The sequence below is a fragment of the Rhodamnia argentea genome, chromosome 6 (assembly GCF_020921035.1).
Source record: "Rhodamnia argentea isolate NSW1041297 chromosome 6, ASM2092103v1, whole genome shotgun sequence".
Lineage (NCBI taxonomy): Eukaryota > Viridiplantae > Streptophyta > Magnoliopsida > Myrtales > Myrtaceae > Rhodamnia > Rhodamnia argentea.
Window position 1 is genome coordinate 3,114,070 of NC_063155.1, and position 25,784 is coordinate 3,139,853.

The window sequence follows — 25,784 nt, forward strand, 5'->3', positions numbered from 1 at the left end:
CTATCCTTCTGATATTTAGCTGCTATAGCTACTTGCAATGAGCTGATTTATTCAGTTCTCTATATAATCTTGCTTGCTTTATTTTCTTATATCTGGTACAGGTTTAAAGAGTGAAGAAAGTAGACTTGCTATGACTGAAAAAGGATATTCAGTCGGTGCTGTATGTTGGAGAGTTTTCGATGGGGGTGGGGGAAGAAGAGTGTCCACCTAGGTAGCACCGGCACGCCTAGAAAACCGTCGCGTCGGTGTCGGACACGTATCGGACACCGACGCGTGTCAGACGTCCGACACCTGGTCAACACAGGCGACTCGCCGGCGACATGCATGCCGTTGAGGAAGGAGAGCGGGCAAAGAACGGAACTGGAGGGCAGAGATCGGCGGAAGAGGGGGAGTCGACTTCGAGGATCGAGAGACAACCGGAAAAGTGAATCGGCAAGAAATAGAAGCAGCCGCCGCCGTTGAGGCTGCTATGGTCGTTGAGGTGGAAGCTGAAGGGGAAGGAGATAGGTATCTGAAAGGGACCTGCGTCCATTTAGGTCTTCGGTAGAGGCGGCACTCAAAGGAGGCGAGCTAGGCATTGCGAGAAGGCTGACGGAGGAGCAGGGCCAGATCCAAATCTCGATTGAACCTGTCCTCTGCTCAGGAAGAAGTCTGCTTGGAAGAGGGGAGGAGGGGGGGTGTGAGGGAGGGAGAGAGATGATGGGGTGAGGGAGAGCGAAAGTGAAGGAGATGATAAGATACGTGACTGTGCAAACAGATGTGTCCCATCACATGAGCTGGAATGCAAGAGGCAATAACCGAGAAAATATTATATTAGGTAGTCCGGCCATGCCCCGTCATCGTGCGCCCCAACCAATAGGGAATGAACACCTGGCTCCACGTCAGCCGAATGGAGCCCACCGGCTTTCCGCACACAAAATTCTATTTTCCTATTTTAAATTAAAAAGTTTCCTTCTTTATTGGGCCTACCCACATTAATTATCCTATTCATAGACCTGCTTTTTCTCTCTCCTCCTTTTTGCTCTTTTCGAAGAAAGAAGACTGCTCCTCCTCCCTCTCCCGAACGAGTTCAAAATTTTTGGATCTCTCGTTCCCTCCGTGCTCGATCACTCTCTTCGTTGAGGGCCCTCGTTCCTGCGGATTGCTCCGGTGCTCGGCTCGCTCTCTGCTTCGGCCTCCGCTCCCCCCCTTTGCTCAGACCCTCATTCCCGCTATCTGCTCCGGCGCTCGGCTCGTACTCTTCTCGGGCCTCTGCTCCCACCCCCCTGCTCCGTCGCTCGAGGGCTCTCTGCTCCGGCGCTCGGCTCGCTCTCTGCTCCGGCCTCCGCACCCGCCCTCTACTCTATCGCTCCCGCGTTACGCTTCGGCGCTCGGTTCTCGTTATGCTCCGACACTCACTCCCGTGCTCTGCCCCGACCCTCGCTCCGTCACTTGAGGACTCTTTGCTTCGGCGCTTGCTCGCACTCTGCTGTATTTTGAGAAAATGATCGTACTTTAACGCATCCATGTCTAACTCTTATACTTTCTACAATCCGTTGTCAATTGAACTGTTAGTGGCTGCATTGCTAAGATTATTCTCTTGCTGGAGGTTTTCTAGGGAAAATATTCATTTATTTGGTGTTATCTCTGTTAGGAAGTGCTTTTTTTTTTTTTTTGTTTCTACTTCTTTATGGGATGCTAGATACGATTCCAGTGTACGCGTCAACCGAGTTCAGAAAGATGTTCAATGTTGCCTCTGCGCTTCTTTTGCAGGCATGCTATTGTGAAGTACTTAGCATTGTAGGCGTGCCCATAAACCGTTAATGTTGGATGCTGATCAAAATATCAAAGAGCTCTGTTTTTGGGCACACATTCACTGTTTAATTAAAACGCAATAGAAAGCCCTTCTTCCCTGCTAATCAACTTTTCAAGCTTCGGATAGCTTTTGGGATGGCTTTTTGTAGTTGGAGGAGTACCCACACTCGGACCTCAAACCGGAATGCGAGGAATGTGGGAGAAGATGGAGAGCTCTCATGGTTCAATGCGGGGGTGAGGGTGGTCATTTTGGTCGGTCTTAGAGTTTGTCTTGGAGTTGGATTAGGAGTCAAACCGCTTGTTCAATCACATAATCTGTAGAAATCAGTTAACTAGTGTTGTAGAGATCCTCTCAATGTATGGATTGTCAAATTAGCACTGAAAATTTTACATTATTCTTATATCGTGTATCTATTGTGTATCGAGTTTAATCATTCTGGAATAATTTGCCTCCATGACTCCGTCTTATATATTGCTCTTACTTGTTTCAAAAGTATTTTCTTTTTTCGGCCAAATATTACCCTTCCGGTCACAATCGGTGTCCTCCACAAGCGATTCTAGAGTCGATAATGACCATGTGCGGTCCGAACATTGCCTCATCAAAGTGAACCCGGGCGTGGACTCCACTCGGGTTCGTCAACGAAAAAAGAGATGAACAGATGAAGAAGCATGGGAAACCGCATTTCATTCTAACTTCAGCCTCTTTTCCCAAACCTGTTATGTATTGACGGAAAAATAGAAGACACTTGTTCAACAAAAGCAGATTTGAACACCCATAGAAAATAATCTGCAACAATCAATTGGAAAACTAAATGTCACTTGTTTTGTGGTGGCCAAGTCCACGACGTCCGAACTAAGCTCTGAAGATCGACCTTCCTCATTACCACTCCTCAATCAAGCTTCCCAAACAACACAAAGACAAAAGAATTCTAACAAGCATAAAAAGCAACGACCGTGCTGTTATCTTTTGCCTCGAGACGAATTATGGTGCAATCATGCATTGTCTATGCCTTCGGAATCGTTCAATCTAGGGGTGTGCAAACCGAACCGGACCGGCCCGGACCGACCGGGTTGGTCCGATCCTTGAGGTGGATGGTCTGATCCCCGGTCCCAATAAATGGGACCGGTGGTCGGGCGGTCCGGTCCTCGGGTTTCTTGTATTGGGACCGGACCGGCCCGACCAGGACCGGACCGCCAATAATATATAATTATTTATATATAAATATATACAATTGTAAAAAAAGAAATTGAAAACAAAACAGAATAATAAAAGTCAACTGCCCATTTTTTTCCCAACCTTGCACGGTCGCACTCTCCTCCTCAAGACTCTTTTTAGTCTTATTTTCCATCTTGTTTTTGGTCATCTTTTCTCTCTGCGAGGCTTTTTGAGTGTGGTTGGTGATGTTTTTATCATGTAATGGCTAGATTTGGTATTGAATTCAAACATTTTGGTCAAGTTCGTCGATCATAAAAGTTATAGCTAGTCACTATATTTTTACTATGGCATAGTTTATTAAGTTGACTAGATTTTCAATAATTAGCGGTTCTATCGGGGCGGGACCAAGACCGGACCGGGACCGGCCTGAACCCAGACCGCCGGTCCCGGTCCGATCCTTGGTCCCGAAAATATGGGGACCGGGACTACGGTCCGGTCCCCGGTTCCATGCCGGGACCGGACCGGCCCGGACCATGCACAACCCTAGTTCAATCCATTCATCCAGGATGCTGAAAAGAATTTGATGACCCCTATACAAAGGAAAAAATGACATATTTAGAAAAAGCAAGTTTACTAAAAAATGTACATGTATAAATATTATGTCAAATAATTCCACGTCAACAAAAGTTTGGCAACTTGTACCTGACTCAAAATGTTTTCATGGGATCTATTATGGTACTCCAATATCTATCGATAACAAACCATTATCATTGAGCATTGGAATAGTTTACTAAAATGAAACAAGGGATCTAACATGAATTGCAACATAAAGATTTCTGTTAATCAATCAAGCAACAAGAACCTACAGAAATTAGCGTAACCACACTATAAGTGATAGCTCATTGCTAAGTTCATGAATTAGGCCACATTAGGTTCACGAATCGAATTACTTCCACTGAAATACTCGAACACAAAAGCCCAAAAAAAAAAAAAAACCAAACAAGTCCCTCAATAAATTATCGGCACTTCGTTCTCCAACCGATTGCTCCATACTCTGAATGTATGTCAGTCCAGTAGTCATTTCGACAGTATTTGCAGGACTACATTGTTGCAGATCTATCTAATTCTTAGTAAGGTGAGTCTCATAGTGGATTTTTCCTTCTACTATGGCACGTGCTCCAGAATCTCATTTAAAGACCTTTACACAGGTCTTTCAGGGAATCAAAAAGGCCTTGAACACTACACTAAAATTACTTATGGGCCTTCTGCAAAGGGTTATTAGATACTAACAAACGTGTCCAGCTCAGATCTGGACGGACATACATATTAGCTCATGGCTGCGGACGCTGAGAACATCGCACCAGCCTTCGACATCATCCCCAAAATTACAAACCATTCATTTTCTACTAATCTCCGTGGTTCCATGCTAACTTTCCAACCATTCTTTTCGCCTCGGACTAAAAACTCAGTGTCATCCTAGACAAACCAAACCTCCAAAAAATCACCAACACTGGACACTCGCGGGCAAAATTGCCAACTCAATAGCCAAGTTCTCGCAATTACCCACCAAAAACAGACAAAAAAAAAAAGGTACAACAATCAGGGAGCTTTTTAAGATCTCCATTCATTGCTTCATGGTCCATCAATCCATCTCCAAATCAAGATATCATAACAAAAGAACAACGAAGCATTTTAAAGGACAAAACTATCCAGAGCGGCGCACGGGAACGAGAACTTAGAACAGAGTGCGATCGAGCACCTGAGCAGAGAGCCCTCGCGCAACAGAGCGGGGGTTGGAGCGGAGTGCGGAAGCGAGAGCTGAGCGCCGGAGCAGAGCGCGAGAACGAGGGCCGGAGCAGAGAGTCCTCGAGCGACGGAGCAGAGGGCGGGAGCGGAGGCCGAAGCAGAGAGCGAGCTGAGGGCCAGAGCAGTCCGCAAGAATGAGGGCCACAACGGAGCGAGCGAGCGATCGAGCAGAGAGGGAACGAGAGATCCAAAAATTTTGAACTCGTTCGGGAGAGGGAGGAGGAGCAGTCTTCTTTCTTCGGAAAGGGCAAAAAGGAGCTGAGAGAAAAAGCAGGTCTATGAATAGGGTAATTAATGTGGGCAGGCCCAGTAAAGGAGGGAACTTTTTAATTTAAAATAGGAAAATAGAATTTTGTGTGCAAAAGCCGGTGGGCTCTATTCGGCTGACGTGGAGCCAGGTGTCCATTCCCGATTGGTTGGGGCGCAGGGTGACGGGACGTGGCCGGACTACCTAATATTTTCTCGGCAATAGCCAAGTAACAGTACATGAAAATATCTATTTTGATTTCTTTTCCCCTTTTTTCTTGATTTTTGATATTTTTCTATCAAGAAGACTTTATCGTCGGCACGTCGTGTCGTGTCGTGCCATATTCAGTATCGTATATCGGTGTCGGGTCCACTGGAGCCATATGTGGAGTTGGAGTTAGATACCGCCAATGATGCTCGTGCATTTCACAGCACCTCTGCATCTCGAGTGGGATTTAGGATACGGTCCAGTTAATTGGATCGATCATTAGTGAATGGATCGATTTGTAATAGGAGATTTGTGTGCTGGAAAGAGGGGCTTCAAATTAATGCGAGGACATGATGCCCTGCATTCGTAATGGTGGAAAAATCTAATTCTGGCAAGTGGGTCCTTGACCAATTTGCGAAAGATGATCTCGACTCTTGTGAGGAGAATCATCCTACCAGTTCCCAGTGCAACAACTGTTAAAGGAGTTGATTTGTGCCGTAAGCCACACATAAAATAGTTTAATGATTTCAGCCAAAATTAGCCGGATTAATTCAATTGGCACAAATACAAAAGGTATAGAACTGAATTAGCACCGATAAAAGGTTTAGGACTATATTGAGACTAAAGTAATAGGTTTAGGACTTTTTTGACACTTTTCCCATTGGAAGCTCGATACCCTTTCCGTGTTCAAAGTTTTCCAGGGGGAACTTTTACAAAGCTACAGTAATCTCGGTACCAGTATTCATGAACAAGGGGACATCATCAAATATTTGATCCGTAAGTGCGGCAATGAGGATGAGAAACATACCGTTACCTTTTGTTCATCCAATCTCGATGAGAGTTGTGGTTGTCAAATGGTTGAATCAAAGGGTGTATTTTAAAGACATGCTTTGAGATTGTTCAAGATTCTAGATACCAGGGAGCTTCCATCTTGCTACATCCTACATAGGTGGACGAGGAGTGCCGAGTATGGCACCATTCCTGATTTTGAATCAGGAGGCAGCTCCCATGAAATTAAGGCTAAGATGATCTGGAGTCTTCGTGAAATTGCCGCATATGAAATTATGCCCGAGGGTGGGAGGAAACTTTGCTGGCAGAGGTAAGTGTAGGATAATTTTGTAGTTTGGAATGCATCTATAGTTTCTTTTCCAGCGGGCCTGACTTATGTAACTAGAAGGCATCAACTTGTTTAATACAGTATAAAAGCTTTCTAAATCAGAAGTGGAATTATGTGAATATGAGTTGTGGTGATGCATTTCAGTTTTTTCTCACCCTGAATAATCTGGCATGAACATAAAAGGAAAAGTGAAGTTCCTCTAATATAAATGTATGATTCAATAATCAATCACACTCCAGCGGGAGAAACCATGAGAGAATATTTGGCCGAGGGACCAAGTGGCGTTGATATGTAGCTTAGACTACTAGGATGAAGCCGATGTACAATACCATGTTCATTGAGCTGGGGAATTCACTGATTTCTGTCTAACTGGTTCTAATGGCATCTGCACTGGCTTCAGCACTGAGTTTGTGAGCCAAGCATGGGACTTGAAAGAAGACATTGTCAAGTCGCTCGTTGGTAGTCAATCAGGCAGAGGCATTGTGAAGCATGATGCTGGCTTCAAGATGCCAGAATCAAAGGAGGAGCACCGAAAGTGCGCGAGCAGAGGAGAAGACGTGAGCAAAAAGCTAAGAAGGTGGGAAGGAAGACTTTCTATTCACGTTGTTTTCTTTTTTGCAGGTTCTGGAGGCCAATTCAATAAAAAAATTAGAGAGAAACACGTGTGAGAGAGAGAGAATTTCTCTTGGCTGGGCACCCATCCTCTGCTGAGAAAAAATAAAATAAAAATCCTGACGTTGGTATCCTTCATGCTCCTCCTCGACGGCCTCTGTGGTGGATTGAAGTTGATGCTCTTCAGTCCAACGAATTTCCAGCGTTTGTCGGTCATTCAACGAGTCTATCACAGATAACCACCTCTCATATTGACGATCCCTGCGTTGATTTATCACCCACAAAGTCCTTGTGAGGACCGAAGCCTAATCTGATCGCGGAGGTTGAAAGAGCCAAAGTTTGAGATAGAGATAGACAATCCTGTAGTGGGGAGGGCGAACGTAAGTTTGAAGAGTCTGATATAGTTGACTTGCCTTGTTTTTGTCTTGTTCCCAGCAATATTCATCTAGTGCAACACCGTAGAGAGGGAAAGAAAGGGCCTGGGCGATTCAATCCTCATTGTACGGCATCCAAGAAAAATCCTGCTCCCTGGCGTCCTCTCACGCAACGTATCCAAGGCATAAATCGGAGTGCACCTGGGTGTGGTCACAGCAACAACTGAGGAGATCTTCACCGCACCGCAAGCTGCTGCTGAGTAGCCATCGTCTTCGCTATTCCCGCCGCACCTGCCCCCGTGTCCCCGTGAGGTCAAGCCAACCGGTCACTTGGTCCTTGAAGCTTTTTGCGTGAGTTTTGCGCAGGCTCAGAAAAGGAAAGGCAATCTCGTGGATTCCAGGGTATAATTTCTAATCTTGAAATTAGATATTCAATTGCCTATTTTTTGATTTTTGCATATCTTGCATAAATTGCCTATCTAACTATGCAGATTTGATTAGGAAATCTTTCCTAATCCTCAACTTGCCACATAATCAAAAAGGTCCATCTATAAGATTATAAGTGGAATATTTGATTAGGCAAGAATTTAAGTTTAATGTGTTAACATTGCGGATTGAAAATTGGACTTTCATATAGCAAAAATACTCAAATTGATTGGCATATCTATCCACTTTCCTATTTTGAGATGAGTTGATTTGGTTGATTGCTATTATATTTTAGAATATGTCCATCGCATGATGTAATATTTTCGAAAAGATTAACATCATCAATTGCCATGTTTTAACATTCTTGCATCTTTTAAAATTAGCACCATGTAGATAATTGCACATTTAATCCCTTTTGTAAATATTTAGTTTAGATTGCACTCTTGGATAGAAATCACATGTTTTAAATAGAATTTTATGTTTAAAAATATTTTATATTTAATTTATTATTTTGGCATTGTTCTATGTTAGGTAATAGATTAATCCGAAAATCACAAAAAAAAAAAAAAATCGTTCTTGCCATGTTGTCATTCTTACCATGTCATATAGGTTGCATGTTAATTTCCATTACATGTAGAATTGTATGCTTTGGTTAATTAATTAATTCAAACATCAAGTAATCGTTTTAATTAAAACAGTAGCGTAACTTTGCATATTAGTTTAATTATATTGCATGTCATGTATTTCACATGTGTGTTTAGATTAGTTTCACATTTAATACATGTCATTGCATTCTTAGGATAAGTTACATGTCATTGCATTCTTAGAATAAATTTCATGTCAATACATATGGTTTAGTCTTTTTTTTTTTGGTAAAGGTAAATATGTATATAACTTTCCACCGCGCTAATTACAAAGAGAATGTCGTACACAAAAACCTCGTACCCCAAATGACACAAGGAAGTGTCATAGCGGGTGCAAAGGTGTACCGGCTAAACAAAATACAAAAATAGCAAGCATACTTAGGCTAAAACGCCAAAACAGTGGCCAAAGTGTTGCTAAATCTGAGTGGGTAGAATGTAAAAGACGCCAACCCAATAAAGGAACCCAATCGGCTAAGCTTGCGTCAAACAGCAATAAAACCGAAAGAACAGTAGTTAGGGCAAGGTAGAGTCATAAAAAATCGTGGGTGAGATATCCCAATTCCTCTGTATTCGTCTATTCCGAGGAATGTCTTCAACCCGAGCAAAGGTAAGTCCTTTGTCTCTGACGACCTTTGTCAAGTGCTTAAGGATTGCCGGCACGAACAATGGCTTATTCCCGAAACAAATATGATTTCTCTCTGTCCGGATAATATGGCAAAGGGCCCCAAGAGAAAACCTAGCCATTCGGTGAACAAAAGAAGTGCCTCCAATGTTCTGCATAGCCCACCAAATTGTCTCCTGCCACGAGTAATTCTACCAAGAAAGATTACATTTGGAGGCCCAGTATAATGCAAGTGATCCCATGATAGGGCACCCGAAGAATAGATGGTTGACAGAGTCGGGTCTATCATGACAAAAGGCACATGATCCAGCAGCAATTCTGCGGTAATGTAGCAACAGAGTCCGAGTCGGTAGACGGTCAAGCGTAGAGAGCCACAGTAGAAACACATGTCTCGGTGCTATGTGTCGGTCCCATACAAAGGTGTGCCAATGTACCATCTGGCCTTTTCTTCTAATCAACTCCCAAGCAGAGGCCACCGAAAATCTGCCCGAAGAGTGGCCCCGCCACAAGCACCGATCAGGCTTAGTCGGATCAAGTAATGGGACTGCATTATGCCATGAGTTAAACGTGTGTAGCATTCCGGAGTCTTGCCAGGCTTGAGAGAGGAAGTCCTTAAGCGATGCATTAATAGGAATGCTAGATTCATAGATCTCCCTGTTTGAGAACATTTGATATAATGGTCCTTTTTCATGCCAAAAGTCGAACCAAAAGGAGACAGAGATTCCATCCCCAATACGCTACCTGAAATTTTGGAAGTGTTCCATTCTCAAATTTAGGATCTTCTTCCAGGTCTAGGAGCAAATAGTAGATTTCGGAGCAATCCAGAAATTTTTGTGCCTTAAGAAGGTGGAATGAATCCATTTATACCACAAAGATTCCTTGTCGGTGAATAATAACCATATGTGTTTCAACATGGCAGCCCTATTACAATCTAGAAGCCTTCTTATACCAAGCCCGCCCTCTTTCTTAGGAAGATAGACTTTGTCCCAAGCCACCTTGGCACCCCCATAGCCAAAGTCCGGACCTTTCCAAAGGAATTGACGTAGAATCTTTTCTATGCTAGCAAGCACCGACTTTGGTAAGGTGAAGACAGCAGCCCAATACACATGAATGACATGTAGGACAGATTTAACAAGTTGAAGACGGCCCGCAAAAGATAAGAATTGCTAGGACCAAGATCGAGCACGGGCAGTGATCGAATTTATGAGGAGTGTACAATCAGCTTTGCTAAGTCTAGATGCAATCACTGGAACTCCAAGGTAGCGGAAAGGCAGCATACCTTCAGAGAAGCCCAGTATATGTCAAACTTGTGTTCGCAGCTCCATTGAACCCCCGGAGAAATAAATTTCTCTTTTATTGACGTTCGGGGTAAGGCCGGACCACTCGAAGAACCTGTTAAGTCCCTCCTTCAACAAGGTAATAGATGGGATGTTCGCCTCAGCAAACAACAGCATGTCATCCGCATAAAATAGGTGGGATAGTCGGAGATACTTGCACCGCCGGAAAAATTTGAACCCGGGTTGAGCGGTTTGGAAGGATAGAATACCGATGAAGACTTCCATAACTAAGGTAAATAGATAAGGTGAATCGGGATCCCCTTGGCGAATCCCTCTATTGCTTGCAAAGAACCCATGGAGACTTCCATTAATGGCCACCGAGAACCTCGGGGAGGACGCGCGAGCCATAACGAGCTTAGTAAAAGACTGCGGGAAGCCAAAAGCTCGCAGTGTACATTCAATGAACCCCCAATCGATAGTATCATATGCCTTCCGAAAATCTACCTTGATAGAGCATTTCGGAAGGTATGGCTCAATGTGGAAGCCGGCAAAGAGCTCTTGGGTAAGGAGGATGTTGTCACCGATCTTACGCCCCTTAATAAAAGCATTTTGATTCAAGCTAGTGATAGCCGGCAGAACACTAGCTATCCGATTGGCCAATAGTTTAGTGATGCATTTATAGATGGTGTTGCAACACGCAATGGGACGGAAATCCCCCATAGTCGATGCGTTGGGGATCTTTGGAACCAGGGTGAGGATGGTACTATTGAGTTCCTTGAGCAAATTCCCAGTGGCAAAGAAGTCTTTGATCGCCGAAATCACCAAAGGTCCAACTATATCCCAAGAAGATATAAAAAAATCCACATTGAAGCCATCACGGCCGGGGGCCTTACCTCGGGCTAGGGAGAAGAGAGTGCTACGGATCTCTACATCAAGCACCGGCCGAGATAAAATTCGAATTTAATCTTCGGCTAGGACCGAAGGTAACAATTCCCATATTGGAGTGGTACTGGGTCGAGTTGGAGCTGGGTTGGCCGATAGAAGAGACCGGAAGTAGTCAATAATATGTTCTTGAACTAGTGCCGGGTCATCCGAAGAAAGTCCCCCCGAATCCGTGAGCGAGAGGATGTGATCGCATAAGTGTCGTTTGTTGACATGATGATGAAAGTACCTAGTATTAAGGTCACCTTCTTTGAGCCATTGGATCCTGGACTTTTGTTTGTAGAATAATTCCTCCCGAATCCCGAGAGTGGCAAAGCTTTGGAGCTGATCCTTCTCGAAGCCGCCCGGCGTCAGGTTGAAGGAGTCAAGAGCAAGAGCATCTTGTGTAGAGGTGAGCTCTGCCCCGGCTTGATTTGTTCGAGTCGAGATGTCCGAGAAAGCTTCGTAATTAAGCTGCTTAAGGCGCTCCTTCAAGAGTCCGAGCTTGCGATAAAGAACAAACATATGTGAACCGGATATCGGGATATTCCATACCTAGGAGACAATGCCAGCATAGCAGGGGTGTTCCATCCGGAAGTTAAAGAACTTGAATGGTTTCCTAGACATCGGCGGTGGCTGAATTCTAATAACCATTGGCGTATGATCCGAGACACCGGGCGCCAAGAAAGTAGCTTCTGAATAGGAGAAAATCTGAGTCCAACATTCATTAGTTAGCACCCGATCAATTTTTCGTTGTTTGCGGGTAGCCCCGGAGGAAGTAGACCAAGAGAATCTGTGCCCCACATAACGAAGATCCTCAAGTCATGCCATCTGAGACATTCACCGAATTCATCAAATGCCGGGATCCACTTGTTGGAGCTACCAATTCTATCCGAAATATCCCGTATAGCATTAAAGTCTCCAGCCACTAGCCACGGTTCCTCACTAAAATCAGTCCTCCTTTGAACAAGGTCAGCCCATAAAGAACGTCGCGCAACAAACGTATGTTCGCCATACACTACCGAGAATATACAAGTCTTATTAAGACCGAGCATCCGTAGTCGAGTATGTATAACCTGAGCAGCTATGGAACAAGGCTCTAATTCCACAGCCCGAGGATCCCGGCCAATCCATATTCTACCCCTAGGGGAGAACTCATAATTGGAAATCCATTGCCAAACTGGGAGTAAGGTAGCCGAAACATCCAAAAAGATGGACTCCATGACTTTTGTTTCCAAAATGCCAACACATGAAAGCTTTCTAATTCGAACCAGCGATCTAATCTCGGCTTGTTTAATGGCGTTAACTAGGCCCCTAATATTCCATACTCCAAAAAATATATTTACAATAGGTGAATAGGGAGCTTACCACCATTTTTTCTTGTCCCACTTCTTCTTAGACTTAGTAGTAGTTGTCTTAGAGGAAGAGGGGCTACCGTCCGCAACAATATCGGGCGGGAGCGTGGCTACAGGAGGATCAGGCAAGGTTGGTATCGGCGGTGTCGTTGGAAGGGCCATCACCGTCGATCAAATATCAACACCTGGGGGGACTGGAGAGGGAGGATCATCCTCCAAGTTTCTGCCAATGTCACTAGCAGATTCAACAATGTCACTTTCCGAGGAAGCCCGAGAGGAGCTATTAGAGTCGCTGGGAATTTGGTCATTATTAGATAGTGGGTAGTTCACATCTGGAGCAGGGGAAACTCCATCGGAAGGAGGAATTACAACTTGTGCCTTATCTTTAGGACGACCATGTCGTCTCCTAACATGTTCCCAATCTCCTTCAGCTTGGATAGGGGCAGCTACCGATCCATTAACCGGGACCGACATATCGGTCGCGGGTGTGATAGAGACTATGGCACATGGGTATCCGATGGCTCCTCTCTTATGGCCATAGAGGTTGCACCCTTCACAAGATATCGTCTTCCATTCATATTCCACATCAATAGTGCGAATAACACCTTTCCAACGAAAGTCGATCGAATCAAATAGTAGTTGGGTAGCCGAGTGTTCAATACACACCCCGGCATATGAGATTCTCTGCAGCTGCTCGGTCCGCATGTCTACAAATAACGGTCCGCCAAGTGCACTAGCTATGGAGCTGATCCCCGAAGCCGACCACATTACAAATGGAATCGATCCGAGTTTGACCCAAATCGGCAAGACATCATGTTGCCCTTTCTTAAGTTCTACGTCCGGGTGCCACTATTGAAGTATCATGGGAACCCCGAGAACCGTAATTGGTCCTCCATCAACCACCTTTCGTCGAAAGCCGTCATCGGGTATACGGAAGAAGAAAAATCCATCCTCATTAGCTCTCACCTTAGCAAGATGGATCCCCCAAGCTTTTTTGACAGCCTCCTCGGTCGGTTTAAAAGGAAGTTTCCGCTTGACAAAATAGTCAACCACACAATCATTCCACCAAGGATTTGCATCTTCGGTGATTGCATCCGAAATCTCTACAAGCAGCATACCGTTAAGTATCATAGGTGGAACATAAGAAAAGTTATAACCTTTTTCGGTCGACCTTGCCACTCTCGCCCGGGTTCGGGTAGGAGCTTGCTGCCCAACATTATTGACCGATCGAACTTTGGAGCCGGGCCTAATCCTGCTGCGACTTCGGTCACCATGAGAATTCCCAGCATTCTTAGTGGAAGAGGGAATAGCTGCAACAGGCTGCTTAAAAGACTGTCTTCCCCTGCTTCCACTTCTTCCCCAACCCCGCACATGACGTTGTTGAGGGACTATACCGGTTAGTTCCGAGGAACAACCTATCACAACATCACCCCTATTGATCGGGGATCTACCTCCAGCATCCAACGGATCATTTCTAGTAGGAGGATATCGAGGTAAAGGTGCCTCAGCATGTCCATCCTTCAGCTCACAAGTACCCATTGGTAAAGACGGGGTAGGTGCCCTGGATCGAACACCTGGAGTGCGGTTCGCTGATGTGGCTTCAAAGGCCGGGTGAAGACTAACTTCAGGAGACTCAAGACAATGTTCTTGCTGTTGGATTACCGCAGCCTATTTACCTCTCTTTTTGTCTTTGGGAGGCTTTAACCCGATCAACTCCATCACATGGATAGCACCAACATCCATCTTACGTTTTCACGGATCCATTACAATGTGCTCGGCTACCAGCAACCTTCATAGAACAATGCGGAAGAAATGGTGGACGGACCGACTTTGGACACCAAGAGAGGCCATGATCTACCGGTGAAACCAATCGCAATGAATAGTACCCTGACGGACATATCTCATATCTGCTCTACAAGACACAAGGCGCCATCAAAATGAAATCTAACCGGATGAGTGGTAGGAGGGGGAGGGCGAAGTTAGACACCAAGAATCGGGCCCAACCGCCGCTGCAAATGGCCGGAATCCGCTTCCGCCCGATGGGTAAACAGTACCCAGGCAGCAAGGAGCCGAGAGCAACCTGGATGAACAAGACCCGCGAGATTATATGGTTTAGTCTTTCATTGTTTCATAAATCGAAAATCCTAAACAATAATTCTGTGGCGCATCCTCCTTGAGATTATCATTGATTTATGGATGTTCATTTAATTGATTATGCACTCGAATGATAAACTTCGTTAGTGATTTAGGTTAAAATCAATTAATGTTGCCTTATAAATATTTTTCATGAAATAAAATGGTATTGAAAGGACGTTAGAGTAATTTAGCGTAACGAAGTCCCTGGACTTTTAATCTCTGGTTCGTATGAATAAAATGGTTCTCCGCCATTTTATTTAGACTTCTAATCAACCTACTGTAAATAATTAGTGGCGGCTCCAATTGAAAATCTCTTGCATGTTAATTATTCGAACCTAAGTTGCGAATTGGTAGAGTTTGGAAGAACTCGAACTAGGTTAGTTAATTTAATTAATCTAGTAATCCATTAACCTGAAATTTAATTTTAGGTCGCGATAAGTGTATAAGGTATGGTTATCGATCCAAAATCCTGAATGATAACAGAAACACGAAAAGAGAAGAGAACAACCATAGCGAAAGTTTTATGTGGTAAAAAATTACAAATTGAGAAAAAGCTTTGAGCGGAAAGAATAAGAACTTGAAAGGGCATTGAAGCATGTTTTGGTGAAGCTTTCTCCTGGAGTTGGCTGGGTAGCTTGCATTGGCCATCTCCGAGAAAGGTATTTCCTGCTCGTCCAAATTTTTGTTCTGGGTTAAGATAGTTTATGACTTTGGAGTGATTTGTCTATGCTTCATTTTCTCTCTGTTTTTCTTTACCTTTGAAAATATGAGTAGCAACATAAAAAACTTCTAAGTTCGGTTGTTCTAGTTTTAGTTTATATTTCTAAAGGAATTTGGTAGGAGTTAGAAGACTTGGCCTTCTTAGAGTAATTGAATAGGCAAGACATGATCCTAGGGTTGTCAAGATGACTACGATAACAACTTGTCGACAGGGAAATGACCCGAGTCTCGCTGAATGCCGCTCTTTGGGGTCATTCCTAGTCACCTCTCACCATGGAAATTGTTTGGTTGTGCTCAATGGGGAGACTATCATGAGCTTGTTGGATTAGTCTGGTGCACTAGAATGCCTAACGTCAAATTACGGAACACTATAGCCTATGAAGCATATAATTCATCTCAAGCATCATTGCCAACGTTAGCTAATGGCATTACTGTTAACGCCTAATTTTGGCGGTCTAATATTTTATTTTCTTCATAAAATAGAGAATATATTTAATTTTTTAAATATGCATCTTTTCTTGAGTTATTGAAAATATAAAAATAAAAAATTCGGATCGATTGCTCAATTACGTGTGAATGAGTGGCGGTCGCTTGAGCAAATGAGAGACTCGGGCTTCAAATTGGAGATAAGTCGCCTATCAAGTCATGTGGCTACATTGAGAATTGAGCCGGAAGTGTAGACTAGAATTAAGACCCTGCAATCGACAGACCCTACTATTCGGAAGATCCTTCAAGAGGGCTCGACTAAGTGAAAGGTTGACTTTTAAGTGGCCGAGGATGGGATACTGAAGTTTAGAGGACATCTAGTTGTGCTAGTCGATGAAAGTCTAAGGGAAGATATCTTATCGGAGGCACATCGTAGCAATTATAGTATCCACCCTGGAGGTACGAAGATCTATTAGAATCCGAAGCAACACTATTGGTGGAATCGTATGAAGACAGATATAACCAAGCATGTGGCTAAGTGTTTGACCTGTCGGCGGGTCAAGGCGCAGCATCGTAAACCTCGAGGATTACCGCAACCTTTGGAGATCCTGAAGTGGAAATGAGAGCATATCACAATGGATTTCATGATGGGATTGCCTAGGAGTCAAAGAGGACATGATTCGATCCGGGTTGTAGTTGACAGATTGACGAAGTCGGCGCACTTCATTCTAGTAAGAAAAGACTTCGCTTTGGACAAATATGCATATTTGTATGTGATGCACGTCGTGAGATTACATGGAGTGCCGGTGACGATCACCTCGGATCGTGATCCCAAGTTCACCGCCACATTTTGGAAGAGTTATCGCAACCTAAAAATTAATTTAGGTTAATTAGATGAATCAACTAACCTAATACGGACTCTCCCAAGCCCTACCAATTCGCAACTTAGGTTTCATTTTTATTCTTTTGTAGGAGCCGTCACTAATCTTTTTTGGTAAGTAGATTAGATACCTAAATAAAGTACGGGAGAATACTTTATTTTTTGCTAACCAGAGATTTAGGGCTCGGGGACTTGATTATATTAATTTTTAATTAACACCCTTTCGATACCAGATTTCATGAAAATGACTTTTCTTGATTGATGATGCAAATTGAATGTTTTTTTTTTGTTTTCCCTTTTATTTTTTTTTTTTTGTTTTTTCGAATTTCTTTTAAGTTTGAATTTGAACAAAGTTAAACAAAAATGCCCATAATATACCTTAATTTCCGAATTTTCCAATAAATCTTCTCATTCTCGAAGATCCGGGCTAGAGCGAGATTTTATCCACTGCATTCTCGGGGATTCGAGCTAGTATGCGGATAGATATATAGAAATACAACATCCCTTCTCGCCAAAGGGCATGATACGAATTTCTATGTTTAAATCACCATCCCATCCCATAAGATCATGAGTGTGGCGTGTGATTTAATTTTCTGACAGGACTAGGCACCGGGAAGCATACATTATAGGCGGTTTTGTTTAAAGATGTGCAAATATTTATTAAATTTTTTAAAATCCTTAGGGGATTCCGGAATTTTCAAGGAGATAGGCTCCTATCCACAAAGGATCGATATCTTTTAAAAAATTGGAAAGATTATCTTCTGAAAATTTTCAAAGTATATTAGATAACTTTCTGAATTTTAAAGATGCATCAATATCACTAAAAAAAAATCGGCTTAAGTACACCACAAGTGCCATAAGTTATGTACGACGCTCACTTTAGTGCCAAAACTTCCAAATCGATCACTTTAGTGCTAAGTTTTTGTAACTTCGATCACTTAAGTGCCAACTTCTTTTAAAAAAGATCACTTTAGTGTCAAAGCCGACGTGGTTTGCTGAAAATTCAACATGTGTTATTTTTTTATTAATATTTGAGATGACGTGGCTCGGTGAATTTGACACTAAAGTGATTATTTTTAAAAGAAATTGGCACTTAAGTGATCGAGGTTACAAAAACTTAGCACTAAAGTGATTGTTTTGAAAGTTTTGGCATTAAAGTGATCGAAGTTACAAAAACTTAGCACTAAAGTGATCGATTTGAAAGTTTTGGCTCTAAAGTGAGCGACGTACACAACTTATGGCACTTGGGGTGTACTTAAGCAAAAAAAAATCTGATTGAATCTTGAGTTATTTGAATATTTTGAAAAATCAATATTCTGCAAGATATGATTGTCTCAAAATCCAATGTGATCTTATCTTTTAGTAGTTTATTTTTTCGAATTTTCCAAATCGGGTTAGGTACAAATCGGAAAACAAGGGATATACTTCAATTCGGCATCTATCAATCCAAACAGACAAATATCCGAAAATTCACTTCATCCACAAACATTCAAATCAAACGAACAATTTCCAGCCTAAGCGTGGCAATTTGCACGAATTTGATGAACAATTTCAAAGCAATCCGACTGAATCTATGCATAATAACATAACAAAATGTTTGAGCTCCGTCTAGAGGACATGGAACACGCAAAACAACTAAAAAAACGTGCAAACAACGCATGACAACGACACAAAGCAGCAATTTCAATTCTATCAGAAACATGACAGATTAGTGATCATGAAAACAACGAACGCAGGCGTTTTTTTTTTTTTTTTTTTGTCTTGGATCAAACGTGCACATGGAGACAGCATAAAAAACAGCATGAATCATGTGTAGAACAGCAACTAAAAACAATCAAAGACTCGCCTTTTAGCTCCTGCATATTCCCGCATGAATTAGTTATCATAGAACATGCAAAAATGAATATTTTTAGACCAAACAGCATGCCCATAGTAACAGAAACAACATTGAAATATCAAACAAATCATCCAGAAAACATGCTTATTTCAACCCTAAAAGTGCACAAGAGTTACCTTGATTCGTCGGGCAAAAATTGAGCCAATTCGTGACAAGAAGCAAGCTAGGCAGCACCTCCACAATAGATTGGAATACGGGCAACGTGTTGGCAATTTACGAGACTTAGATGGATGACCTCGGTGAACCTCTCTATTTTACGTGAATAAGATGTTTGAGCAGAAAAATTTTGCCGACCCCCCACTAACCCTAGGCATAAAGATGTATTTATAGAGAAAACTAGGGCTTTGAGTTGTAGCGTTTATTTAAACCATTAGATCAAAAGCTCCAATTAGATATCAATCGTTAGATCGAAAATTCTGATCTTGAGGAGTCCTATTGGACTTAGACTCTTACAATTTTCTGCCAAATGAATGAGGAGGGCGAAATGGGCTACTTTTGAATATTTTATGGGCTCGTTTTGTGATTCCGGACTCACTTGGACCTTAACTAATAAAATAGGTAATTAATTAAGGCTTTTTTGCAATTTTAAGAGCTCAAACGGGCTGTTTTGAGTCTAAAATTATAGTAAAAGAAAAATTCTGCACCCTCTCTAGTGACTTTTGAGTCGATTTTAATTCGGTCGTTCGTTGGAATCATGCTCAATTGACTCATTTCTGGCCCTATTTGACATGCCGTACACTTGACCGACGAAAATCAAATATGCAATGCATGAAAATTTATTTTTTGTGAGAATTATGAATAACTATCATTTTATGCTTATATGAATGATTTTCTAAAATTCAAAATTAAGGTGTCAACAGCTACCCCTCTTTGAGTGGAAGCTCATAGAGGTTTCGCTCAAAGACCAAAGATTGCAACCTAAACTTTGCTAATGCAAGTGATAGTAATTTTTAGCAGGATTGAATCCCATTTTTTATGTGAAATAAATGATGCATGAAATGTGAGACTATAAATAACATGTGAAATCTGCACGTGGATCACATATGAGAATGCATGTTGTACCAAATACCTCATAATACAGATGATTCCCTTAATTTCCAAGTTTCTGATGCGAGAATCTTAAGGTCTTGGGCCCATCTGTTACCGGAGATTTCCCCCTGATGCGAGATGATGCAAGATGACGCAAGATATGTGTATCCTTCGAGATCACAAGAGCTACGTCGTTGTGAGTCGAAAGAAGTGAAATCAAGTTCACAAGAGCTACGTCTTTGTGAGTTGATAAAATGTCAAAATTGCCAGTGCATATGTTTTCATGATTTGACAAAGGGGAACCAAAATCATAAGATCTACATCATTATGATTTGGTTTGGATCAAAATCAAGGGTGCTTATGTCGTCATGATTTGATAAAAGGGCCGAGAATCATAAGAGCTATGTCATTATGAGTCGACTAAAGATCAAGATCACCAGTGCATATGTCTTTGTGACATTCTGAAATCCGACCCTTTTGAAGTAATGAAATGTCATCGATGTATTTCAGTAAATCTCGCTCAGAATTGATCACTCTTGAGTTAACTAACCAAAGGGGAATGGCTAACTGGGAAATGGGTACGTGGACCTAAGAACTTGACCATGGATCGACAATTTGGCCATAAAGGTTGTCGAGAGAAGGTTTAGCTATTGTAGGCCGATCCAGGAACGACTAAGGAACAAATTGCTAGCGTTATATAATTGGATCGCGGGTGATTCCGTTTAACCACAGTATAATTTGTGAACGTTCCTAAACCGTTTCCTAACGATCGCGTCCTTGGGAACTAATGATTGACCCTCGCAATCACATGACAACCAAGGTCGCCATAGCTTGAGTATGATACGAATCATAAGGTCGATACGCGTAACTCCTAAAGAGCCACCCGTTAGTTTGAGATAAACTGAGTTGCAATCGATTGGGATTAGCCATTAATTTGGACTTCGAACTTGGGCATCGGACTTTTAAGGATCACAATATGAATATTTTAGACGTCGCCTCACCAAAGTCAATTAAGTTTACGGTTCGTCCCAAAATGATTAGAAAAGTGAGATATAGATGGAATTAGAAATTTCTCTTTTACCGTTGGATTAGAGCTCATTCCTCAAGTTAGATTAAAGGCAAAGTAGTCTTTAGACTTGAGTTGGATTTACAAGATTGCCTCTCTTGTTGTTATTTGCAAGAAGCCAAAAGTTTGAATTATTGATGTGACTCCCTAGACAACTCTCCTTAAAACCCTCAACCACCTAGTCTACTAAGCCCCCCCTCAAGTCAAAAGGCTAGTCTAAGACAACCCATCACCTCAATCTCTCATTCTTTCTCTTGGCTTTGGGAACAAGCTTTGGAGAAGCAAGAGCTCATTTTCACTCTCCCTCTCCCCTTTCTCACCACCATCTCCTTCTTGTTACCTTGTCCGTTGGTCACCGGGATGCCTCACCACCACCACCATCGACCACCCTCCTCCGCAAGAGCACCGTGAGCCTTGAACCGCCATCCGCGAGCCGTTGAGAGCCCGCAAAGCCAAGCCAAAATAGCTGCTGCCCTTCACTGGAATTGTGGACTTGTAGGGCTGTTCTAAGGAGTTTCTTGAGTGGTTTCAAGGTAAGAAACTCCATATACCTCGCTTAGTATGTTAGACAACTTGTGGAAGAAGTTTGGAGTGGATTAAGAGGATTTAAGTGGCTGACTTCAAGCGTTTTCCTTGGACTGAATCAGCCCTCAAATCTGTTCCAGATCTGGTCGTGAAGTCTTGCCGCCCCTTGGTTGGCTTTTCAAGCTTCAATCTTGTGGTAAGTTGCTCTTAAACTTAGTCTAGGACTTTAGGTTACTAATGGATGGTTTAGAATTGGATTGGTAGGATTTTAGGATAGTTTTGTATGAAGAATGTGTGAAACCCGAGAGACCCGTTAATCCCGTTTTTCAGCGCGCGTCGAAATTGAAATGGCTCGTTCGAGGTCGTCTGGAGTCCGAATTGAGCTCCGTTTTCTCCCACACAACCGTAAGATCATGAGGAACATGATTCTGAGTTTGGATTGCTCAAAAAGAGATTATAAAAATGTTAGTTTTTCTGAGAGTAGGTCTGGATGTGGAACTCAGTAGGTGGATACCGTCGAGGATGCATGGACGTGGCTAAATTAACTTACTTGTCCTATATGTGTTTGGTCTTGAGGTGCCTTGTGGATTGATTACTTATCGTTATTATGTTTGGCTACGGTTTGCCAATGTGAATTGAGCATTTGGAATTGATTAGCTAAGTACCTTGTATTCGGTCATGAGGGATTGAAATGAGCGATTGACTGAATTGATAAATTGCTCCTGGTATGTTTGACATTATGATGTGGAACATGAATGAATCGATGTGTTTGGGGCATAGTGGACGAACCATGTGATGTCCTTTGTGATTGTGCAATTCATGTTTGCTCGAACCCGTGCTATGGTTAGTTGGCATGGCTTGTGTTGTTTAGGTCATGATTGACCTTGAAGTCAAGTTTGGCTAAGAGAACGAATTGATTATATATATGTGATCACATAATACCCTGAAGCGTGATACGCGGGGAATTGAATTTATCTTGAGGCGTTAAACGCGAGATAACGACTTGATGCGTGTTTACGCGAGTCTTAATATTTATAACGACTTGATGCGTGTTTACGCGAGTCTTAATATTTATAACGACTTGATGCGTGATTACGCGAGTCTTAATGCTTAAAATGGCCTGAAGCGTTATGATGCGGGCACTTGGCAATCTGATATCAATGGTTGGTATGTGATTGAGATATACGATAGGAAACACCTTTTATGATCTTGTGATTTGTGAAATGTCCAAGTACGAAGCTCGACCTTAAAACTGTAAAGTATGACTTAAATTGCGAACTTCTATCTTATGTTTGTAGTGTGCTTTTGTCGTTTTGCTTGTTGAGCAATTGTCCCTTTGAGTAGAATTACATGTTTTAGGAATTGTCTGGAGGTACTACCGGCCTGGTTTAGGTTTAGGAATAACTTGCTGAGATTTATTCTCACCCCGTCGTGGGATAACAATTTTCGGGTCCCAAATGATGAAGTCTCATGACCGCCATGGATTGGCTTTTGAAGATGCCCTTTTGAAGTAGATGAACCGTTAACCTTACCCGATTGTACTTCTTTTTGTAGTCTTAGAGAGCTGTTTTTATATTTGGGGTTGTGTTCGCCCGTATAGCTCTGTAAGGTTAAACTTCATCTACCTTGTTTTATTAAGAGAAGTTGTATTTTGAGAATTATCAAGTAGTAACTTTTGAAGTCAATTTGACGTTTTTAAGAAATGTATGGAGTAAGTTTTAAATCTCTCTTTTACATCCCGAGTCATTGTATTTCATTCCGTTGTATGGAGTGTAGTTCTCGCTTCCGCATGTGCTTATCATTTTAGGCTTAAGTTCGTTGCCGTTGGATCCCCGGGAAGTTTATAAATTTACGGCCCGTGCGGGGTGTTGGCGTGCTCGTAAGGTTCGGGGCGTGACATCCCCGTTTAATTGGTATCAGAGCAAGGTCGGCTCGATCCAAGTTGGTTGAGACATGGAGTAATAAGGAGCGATGACTTTAGGATGATTAGATAGTAAGACCTTAGGCGATTATAAAAGTTTAGCACATTCTGCATGTCATGTGAATTGGCGCTTGTAATTGGTACACTTGTTTCGCATTACCTTGTGTGATTAAAGGTCGTAAAGCTTCGTACTTGGCATTGGGTGTTGTTTGGCTAAAGTTTCAATGAGGTGTTAATTGGCATGTTGTGATGATGCTAAGTTGCGGATGCGTCTGGACTTGAGGTATGAATGAGAACTCTTGATGTGTTACCTATGATTGCTTGAATTGTGATGATTCCCTGGTTGTATTTGTTGAGGTGATAAGTAGCCCGAATCGCTAGACTTAAATAGACGGCTTAGGTCTACGATTCCTGGATGGAATTATAGTGGTTCAGGTGTGGTGAGATTAGCGAGGATGAGCAATCGGGGTAGAGGTACAAGAAGAGCCTCTAGCTCAAGAGCACAAGTGGTTGAAGACCCAAGAGTAGATGGGGTCCTTAGAGCGCTAGAACAGATTGGGAATATGATGGGCGGGCGGGGCGAGGAACGAGCTGCCACCGTCGCCCAACAGGCTCAAGAGAGGGCTGCCAATGTTGCCCAAGCTGCTGAAGCTGTAGTTGCTGCCGTGAATATGGCGAATGGGAACAATGGGAATAATGGAAATAATGGTCGGGGTAACGGAGGTGGTAATGCCCATGGTAACGAAAATCGCTTGATGGGTCAGTTAGTAGAACAGTTCATGAAGCTGAAGCCATCCAAGTTTGATGGCAAGGGCGATCCCGAGGCTGCCCCTAAATGGATCGAGGAATTAGAAAAGGCCTTTGAAGTTTTAGGGTGCACTGAGGCTGAAAAAGTAACCCTAGCGGTTTACTAGCTTCATGGGATTGCAAATGATTGGTGGAAGGCCACCAAGGGAAGAGTTTTCCCTGAAGGCACTGTGCCAAATTGGACTGTCTTTGCTGAGGCATTTAATGCAAAGTATTTCTCGGAGGCGGCCCAAGAACAGAAGCTGGTTGAATTTGGGAACCTCCGCTGGAATCGGATGACAATTGATCAGTATGAAGCTGAGTTCTCCAGATTGTCCAAGTATGCTGCAAGAATGGTTGAGAACCCCGTGGATAGGGCAAGGAGGTTTAGAGATGGATCGAGGTCTGATCTTCGCAGCCAGCTAGTGCTTCTGAATTTGAAAGATTATGATGAGCTGTACGAAAGAGGCCAGTTGGTAGAACGGGACATGAGAGAAAGAGGAATCGTATTTGGACCACGATTTACTTACGCTAGGGATAATCGTCACTTTGGCAAGAGGCATGTGATCGACAATAGGCGTTTCGTCCCTTCTGTCAAGAAGAATATTGGGAAGCCAACGTATCAAGCTAACTGGACTTGTCGGCTTTGTGGACGGAAGCATGGGAATGGGCCTTGCCCAAGCAAGATGGGAGTATGCTATAGTTGTGGCCAGCCTGGCCACCATAAGAGGAATTGCCCAAATCTAGCTGCGGGAACTCGGTTTCAAGTGCAACGACCTCGGGCGGCACCTCAAGTTGGAGCTATTCCGCAGGCTAATCTGAATAGGCCGCCAAATCAAGGAAAAGTATATGCTGTGGCGCGCAAGGAGGCGGAGAATGCGCCCGGCGTGGTCACGGGTAAGATTTCTTTATGTGACCAAGCTGCTTATGCCTTATTTGATCCTGGAGCATCGCATTCTTTTGTGTCTGCACAATTTGCTGATTTGGCCGAAATGGAATTGAAACCGTTGGATGTGATATTGCATGTTACCACCCCTTTAAAGGATAAGGTGCTAGTCTCGTTAGGATGCCAGAATTGTAAGATAGTTATTGGTGGTAGCGAAGAGCCGATAGACTTAGCAGTATTGGCCATGTATGACTTTGATGTTATTATTGGTATGGATTGGTTGGGTAAGCAAAAGGCTGTAGTGGATTGTGGTAGCGGGGTGATCCAATTCCATCCGATTGGTCGCCCTAGATTCGAATTTGCGGGAGGTCGAGGAGGAATCTCGATCGCTTTAATCTCGTCACTTGAGGTGACTAAGTTGATAGATGAAGGATGTGAAGCTTATCCGGCTGTTGTAGTTGATCCGACAATTGAAGAGGCTAAGCTAGATGGTATAGCTGTGGTGCACGAATTTCCCGATGTCTTTCCTCAAGAATTACCGGGATTGCCACCCGAAAGGGAAGTAGAGTTTGTGATTGAGTTAGCCCCTGGAACGGAACCGATCTCGAAGGCGCCCTATAGGATGTCCTTATCGGAGTTGAAAGAGTTAAAGGTACGAGATGCAAGAGTTGCTGGACAAAGGATTCATTCGTCCGAGTGCATCGCCGTGGGGAGCACCAGTATTATTCGTAAAGAAAAAGGATGGGTCATTGCGTTTGTGTATTGATTATAGGCAGCTGAATCAAGTTACCATCAAGAATAAGTATCCGTTGCCAAGGATAGATGATTTGTTCGATCGGTTGCAAGGAGCGTCGGTATTCTCCAAGATTGACTTAAGGACGGGTTACCATCAATTAAGGATCAGAAAGGAGGATATACCGAAGACGGCTTTTAGGACGAGGTATGGGCACTATG

General features: G+C 42.9%; 2 protein-coding genes and 1 long non-coding RNA gene across 3 annotated transcripts in view; 1 reads left to right on the top strand and 2 right to left on the bottom strand.

Annotated features, from left to right (window-relative positions):
* Positions 1 to 25,784, bottom strand: part of LOC115748459 (putative disease resistance protein RGA4) — a 247,340-nt gene that overhangs the window by 192,779 nt on the left and 28,777 nt on the right. The window lies entirely within an intron of this gene.
* LOC115744916 (glutamine synthetase leaf isozyme, chloroplastic) overlaps positions 1 to 25,784 on the bottom strand; it is a 645,880-nt gene that overhangs the window by 79,465 nt on the left and 540,631 nt on the right. The window lies entirely within an intron of this gene.
* On the top strand, positions 1,411 to 25,582 carry LOC125315406. The gene is made up of 3 exons (XR_007198662.1): positions 1,411 to 2,050; positions 13,198 to 13,201; positions 25,571 to 25,582. It is a non-coding gene; the product is annotated as an uncharacterized LOC125315406 (long non-coding RNA).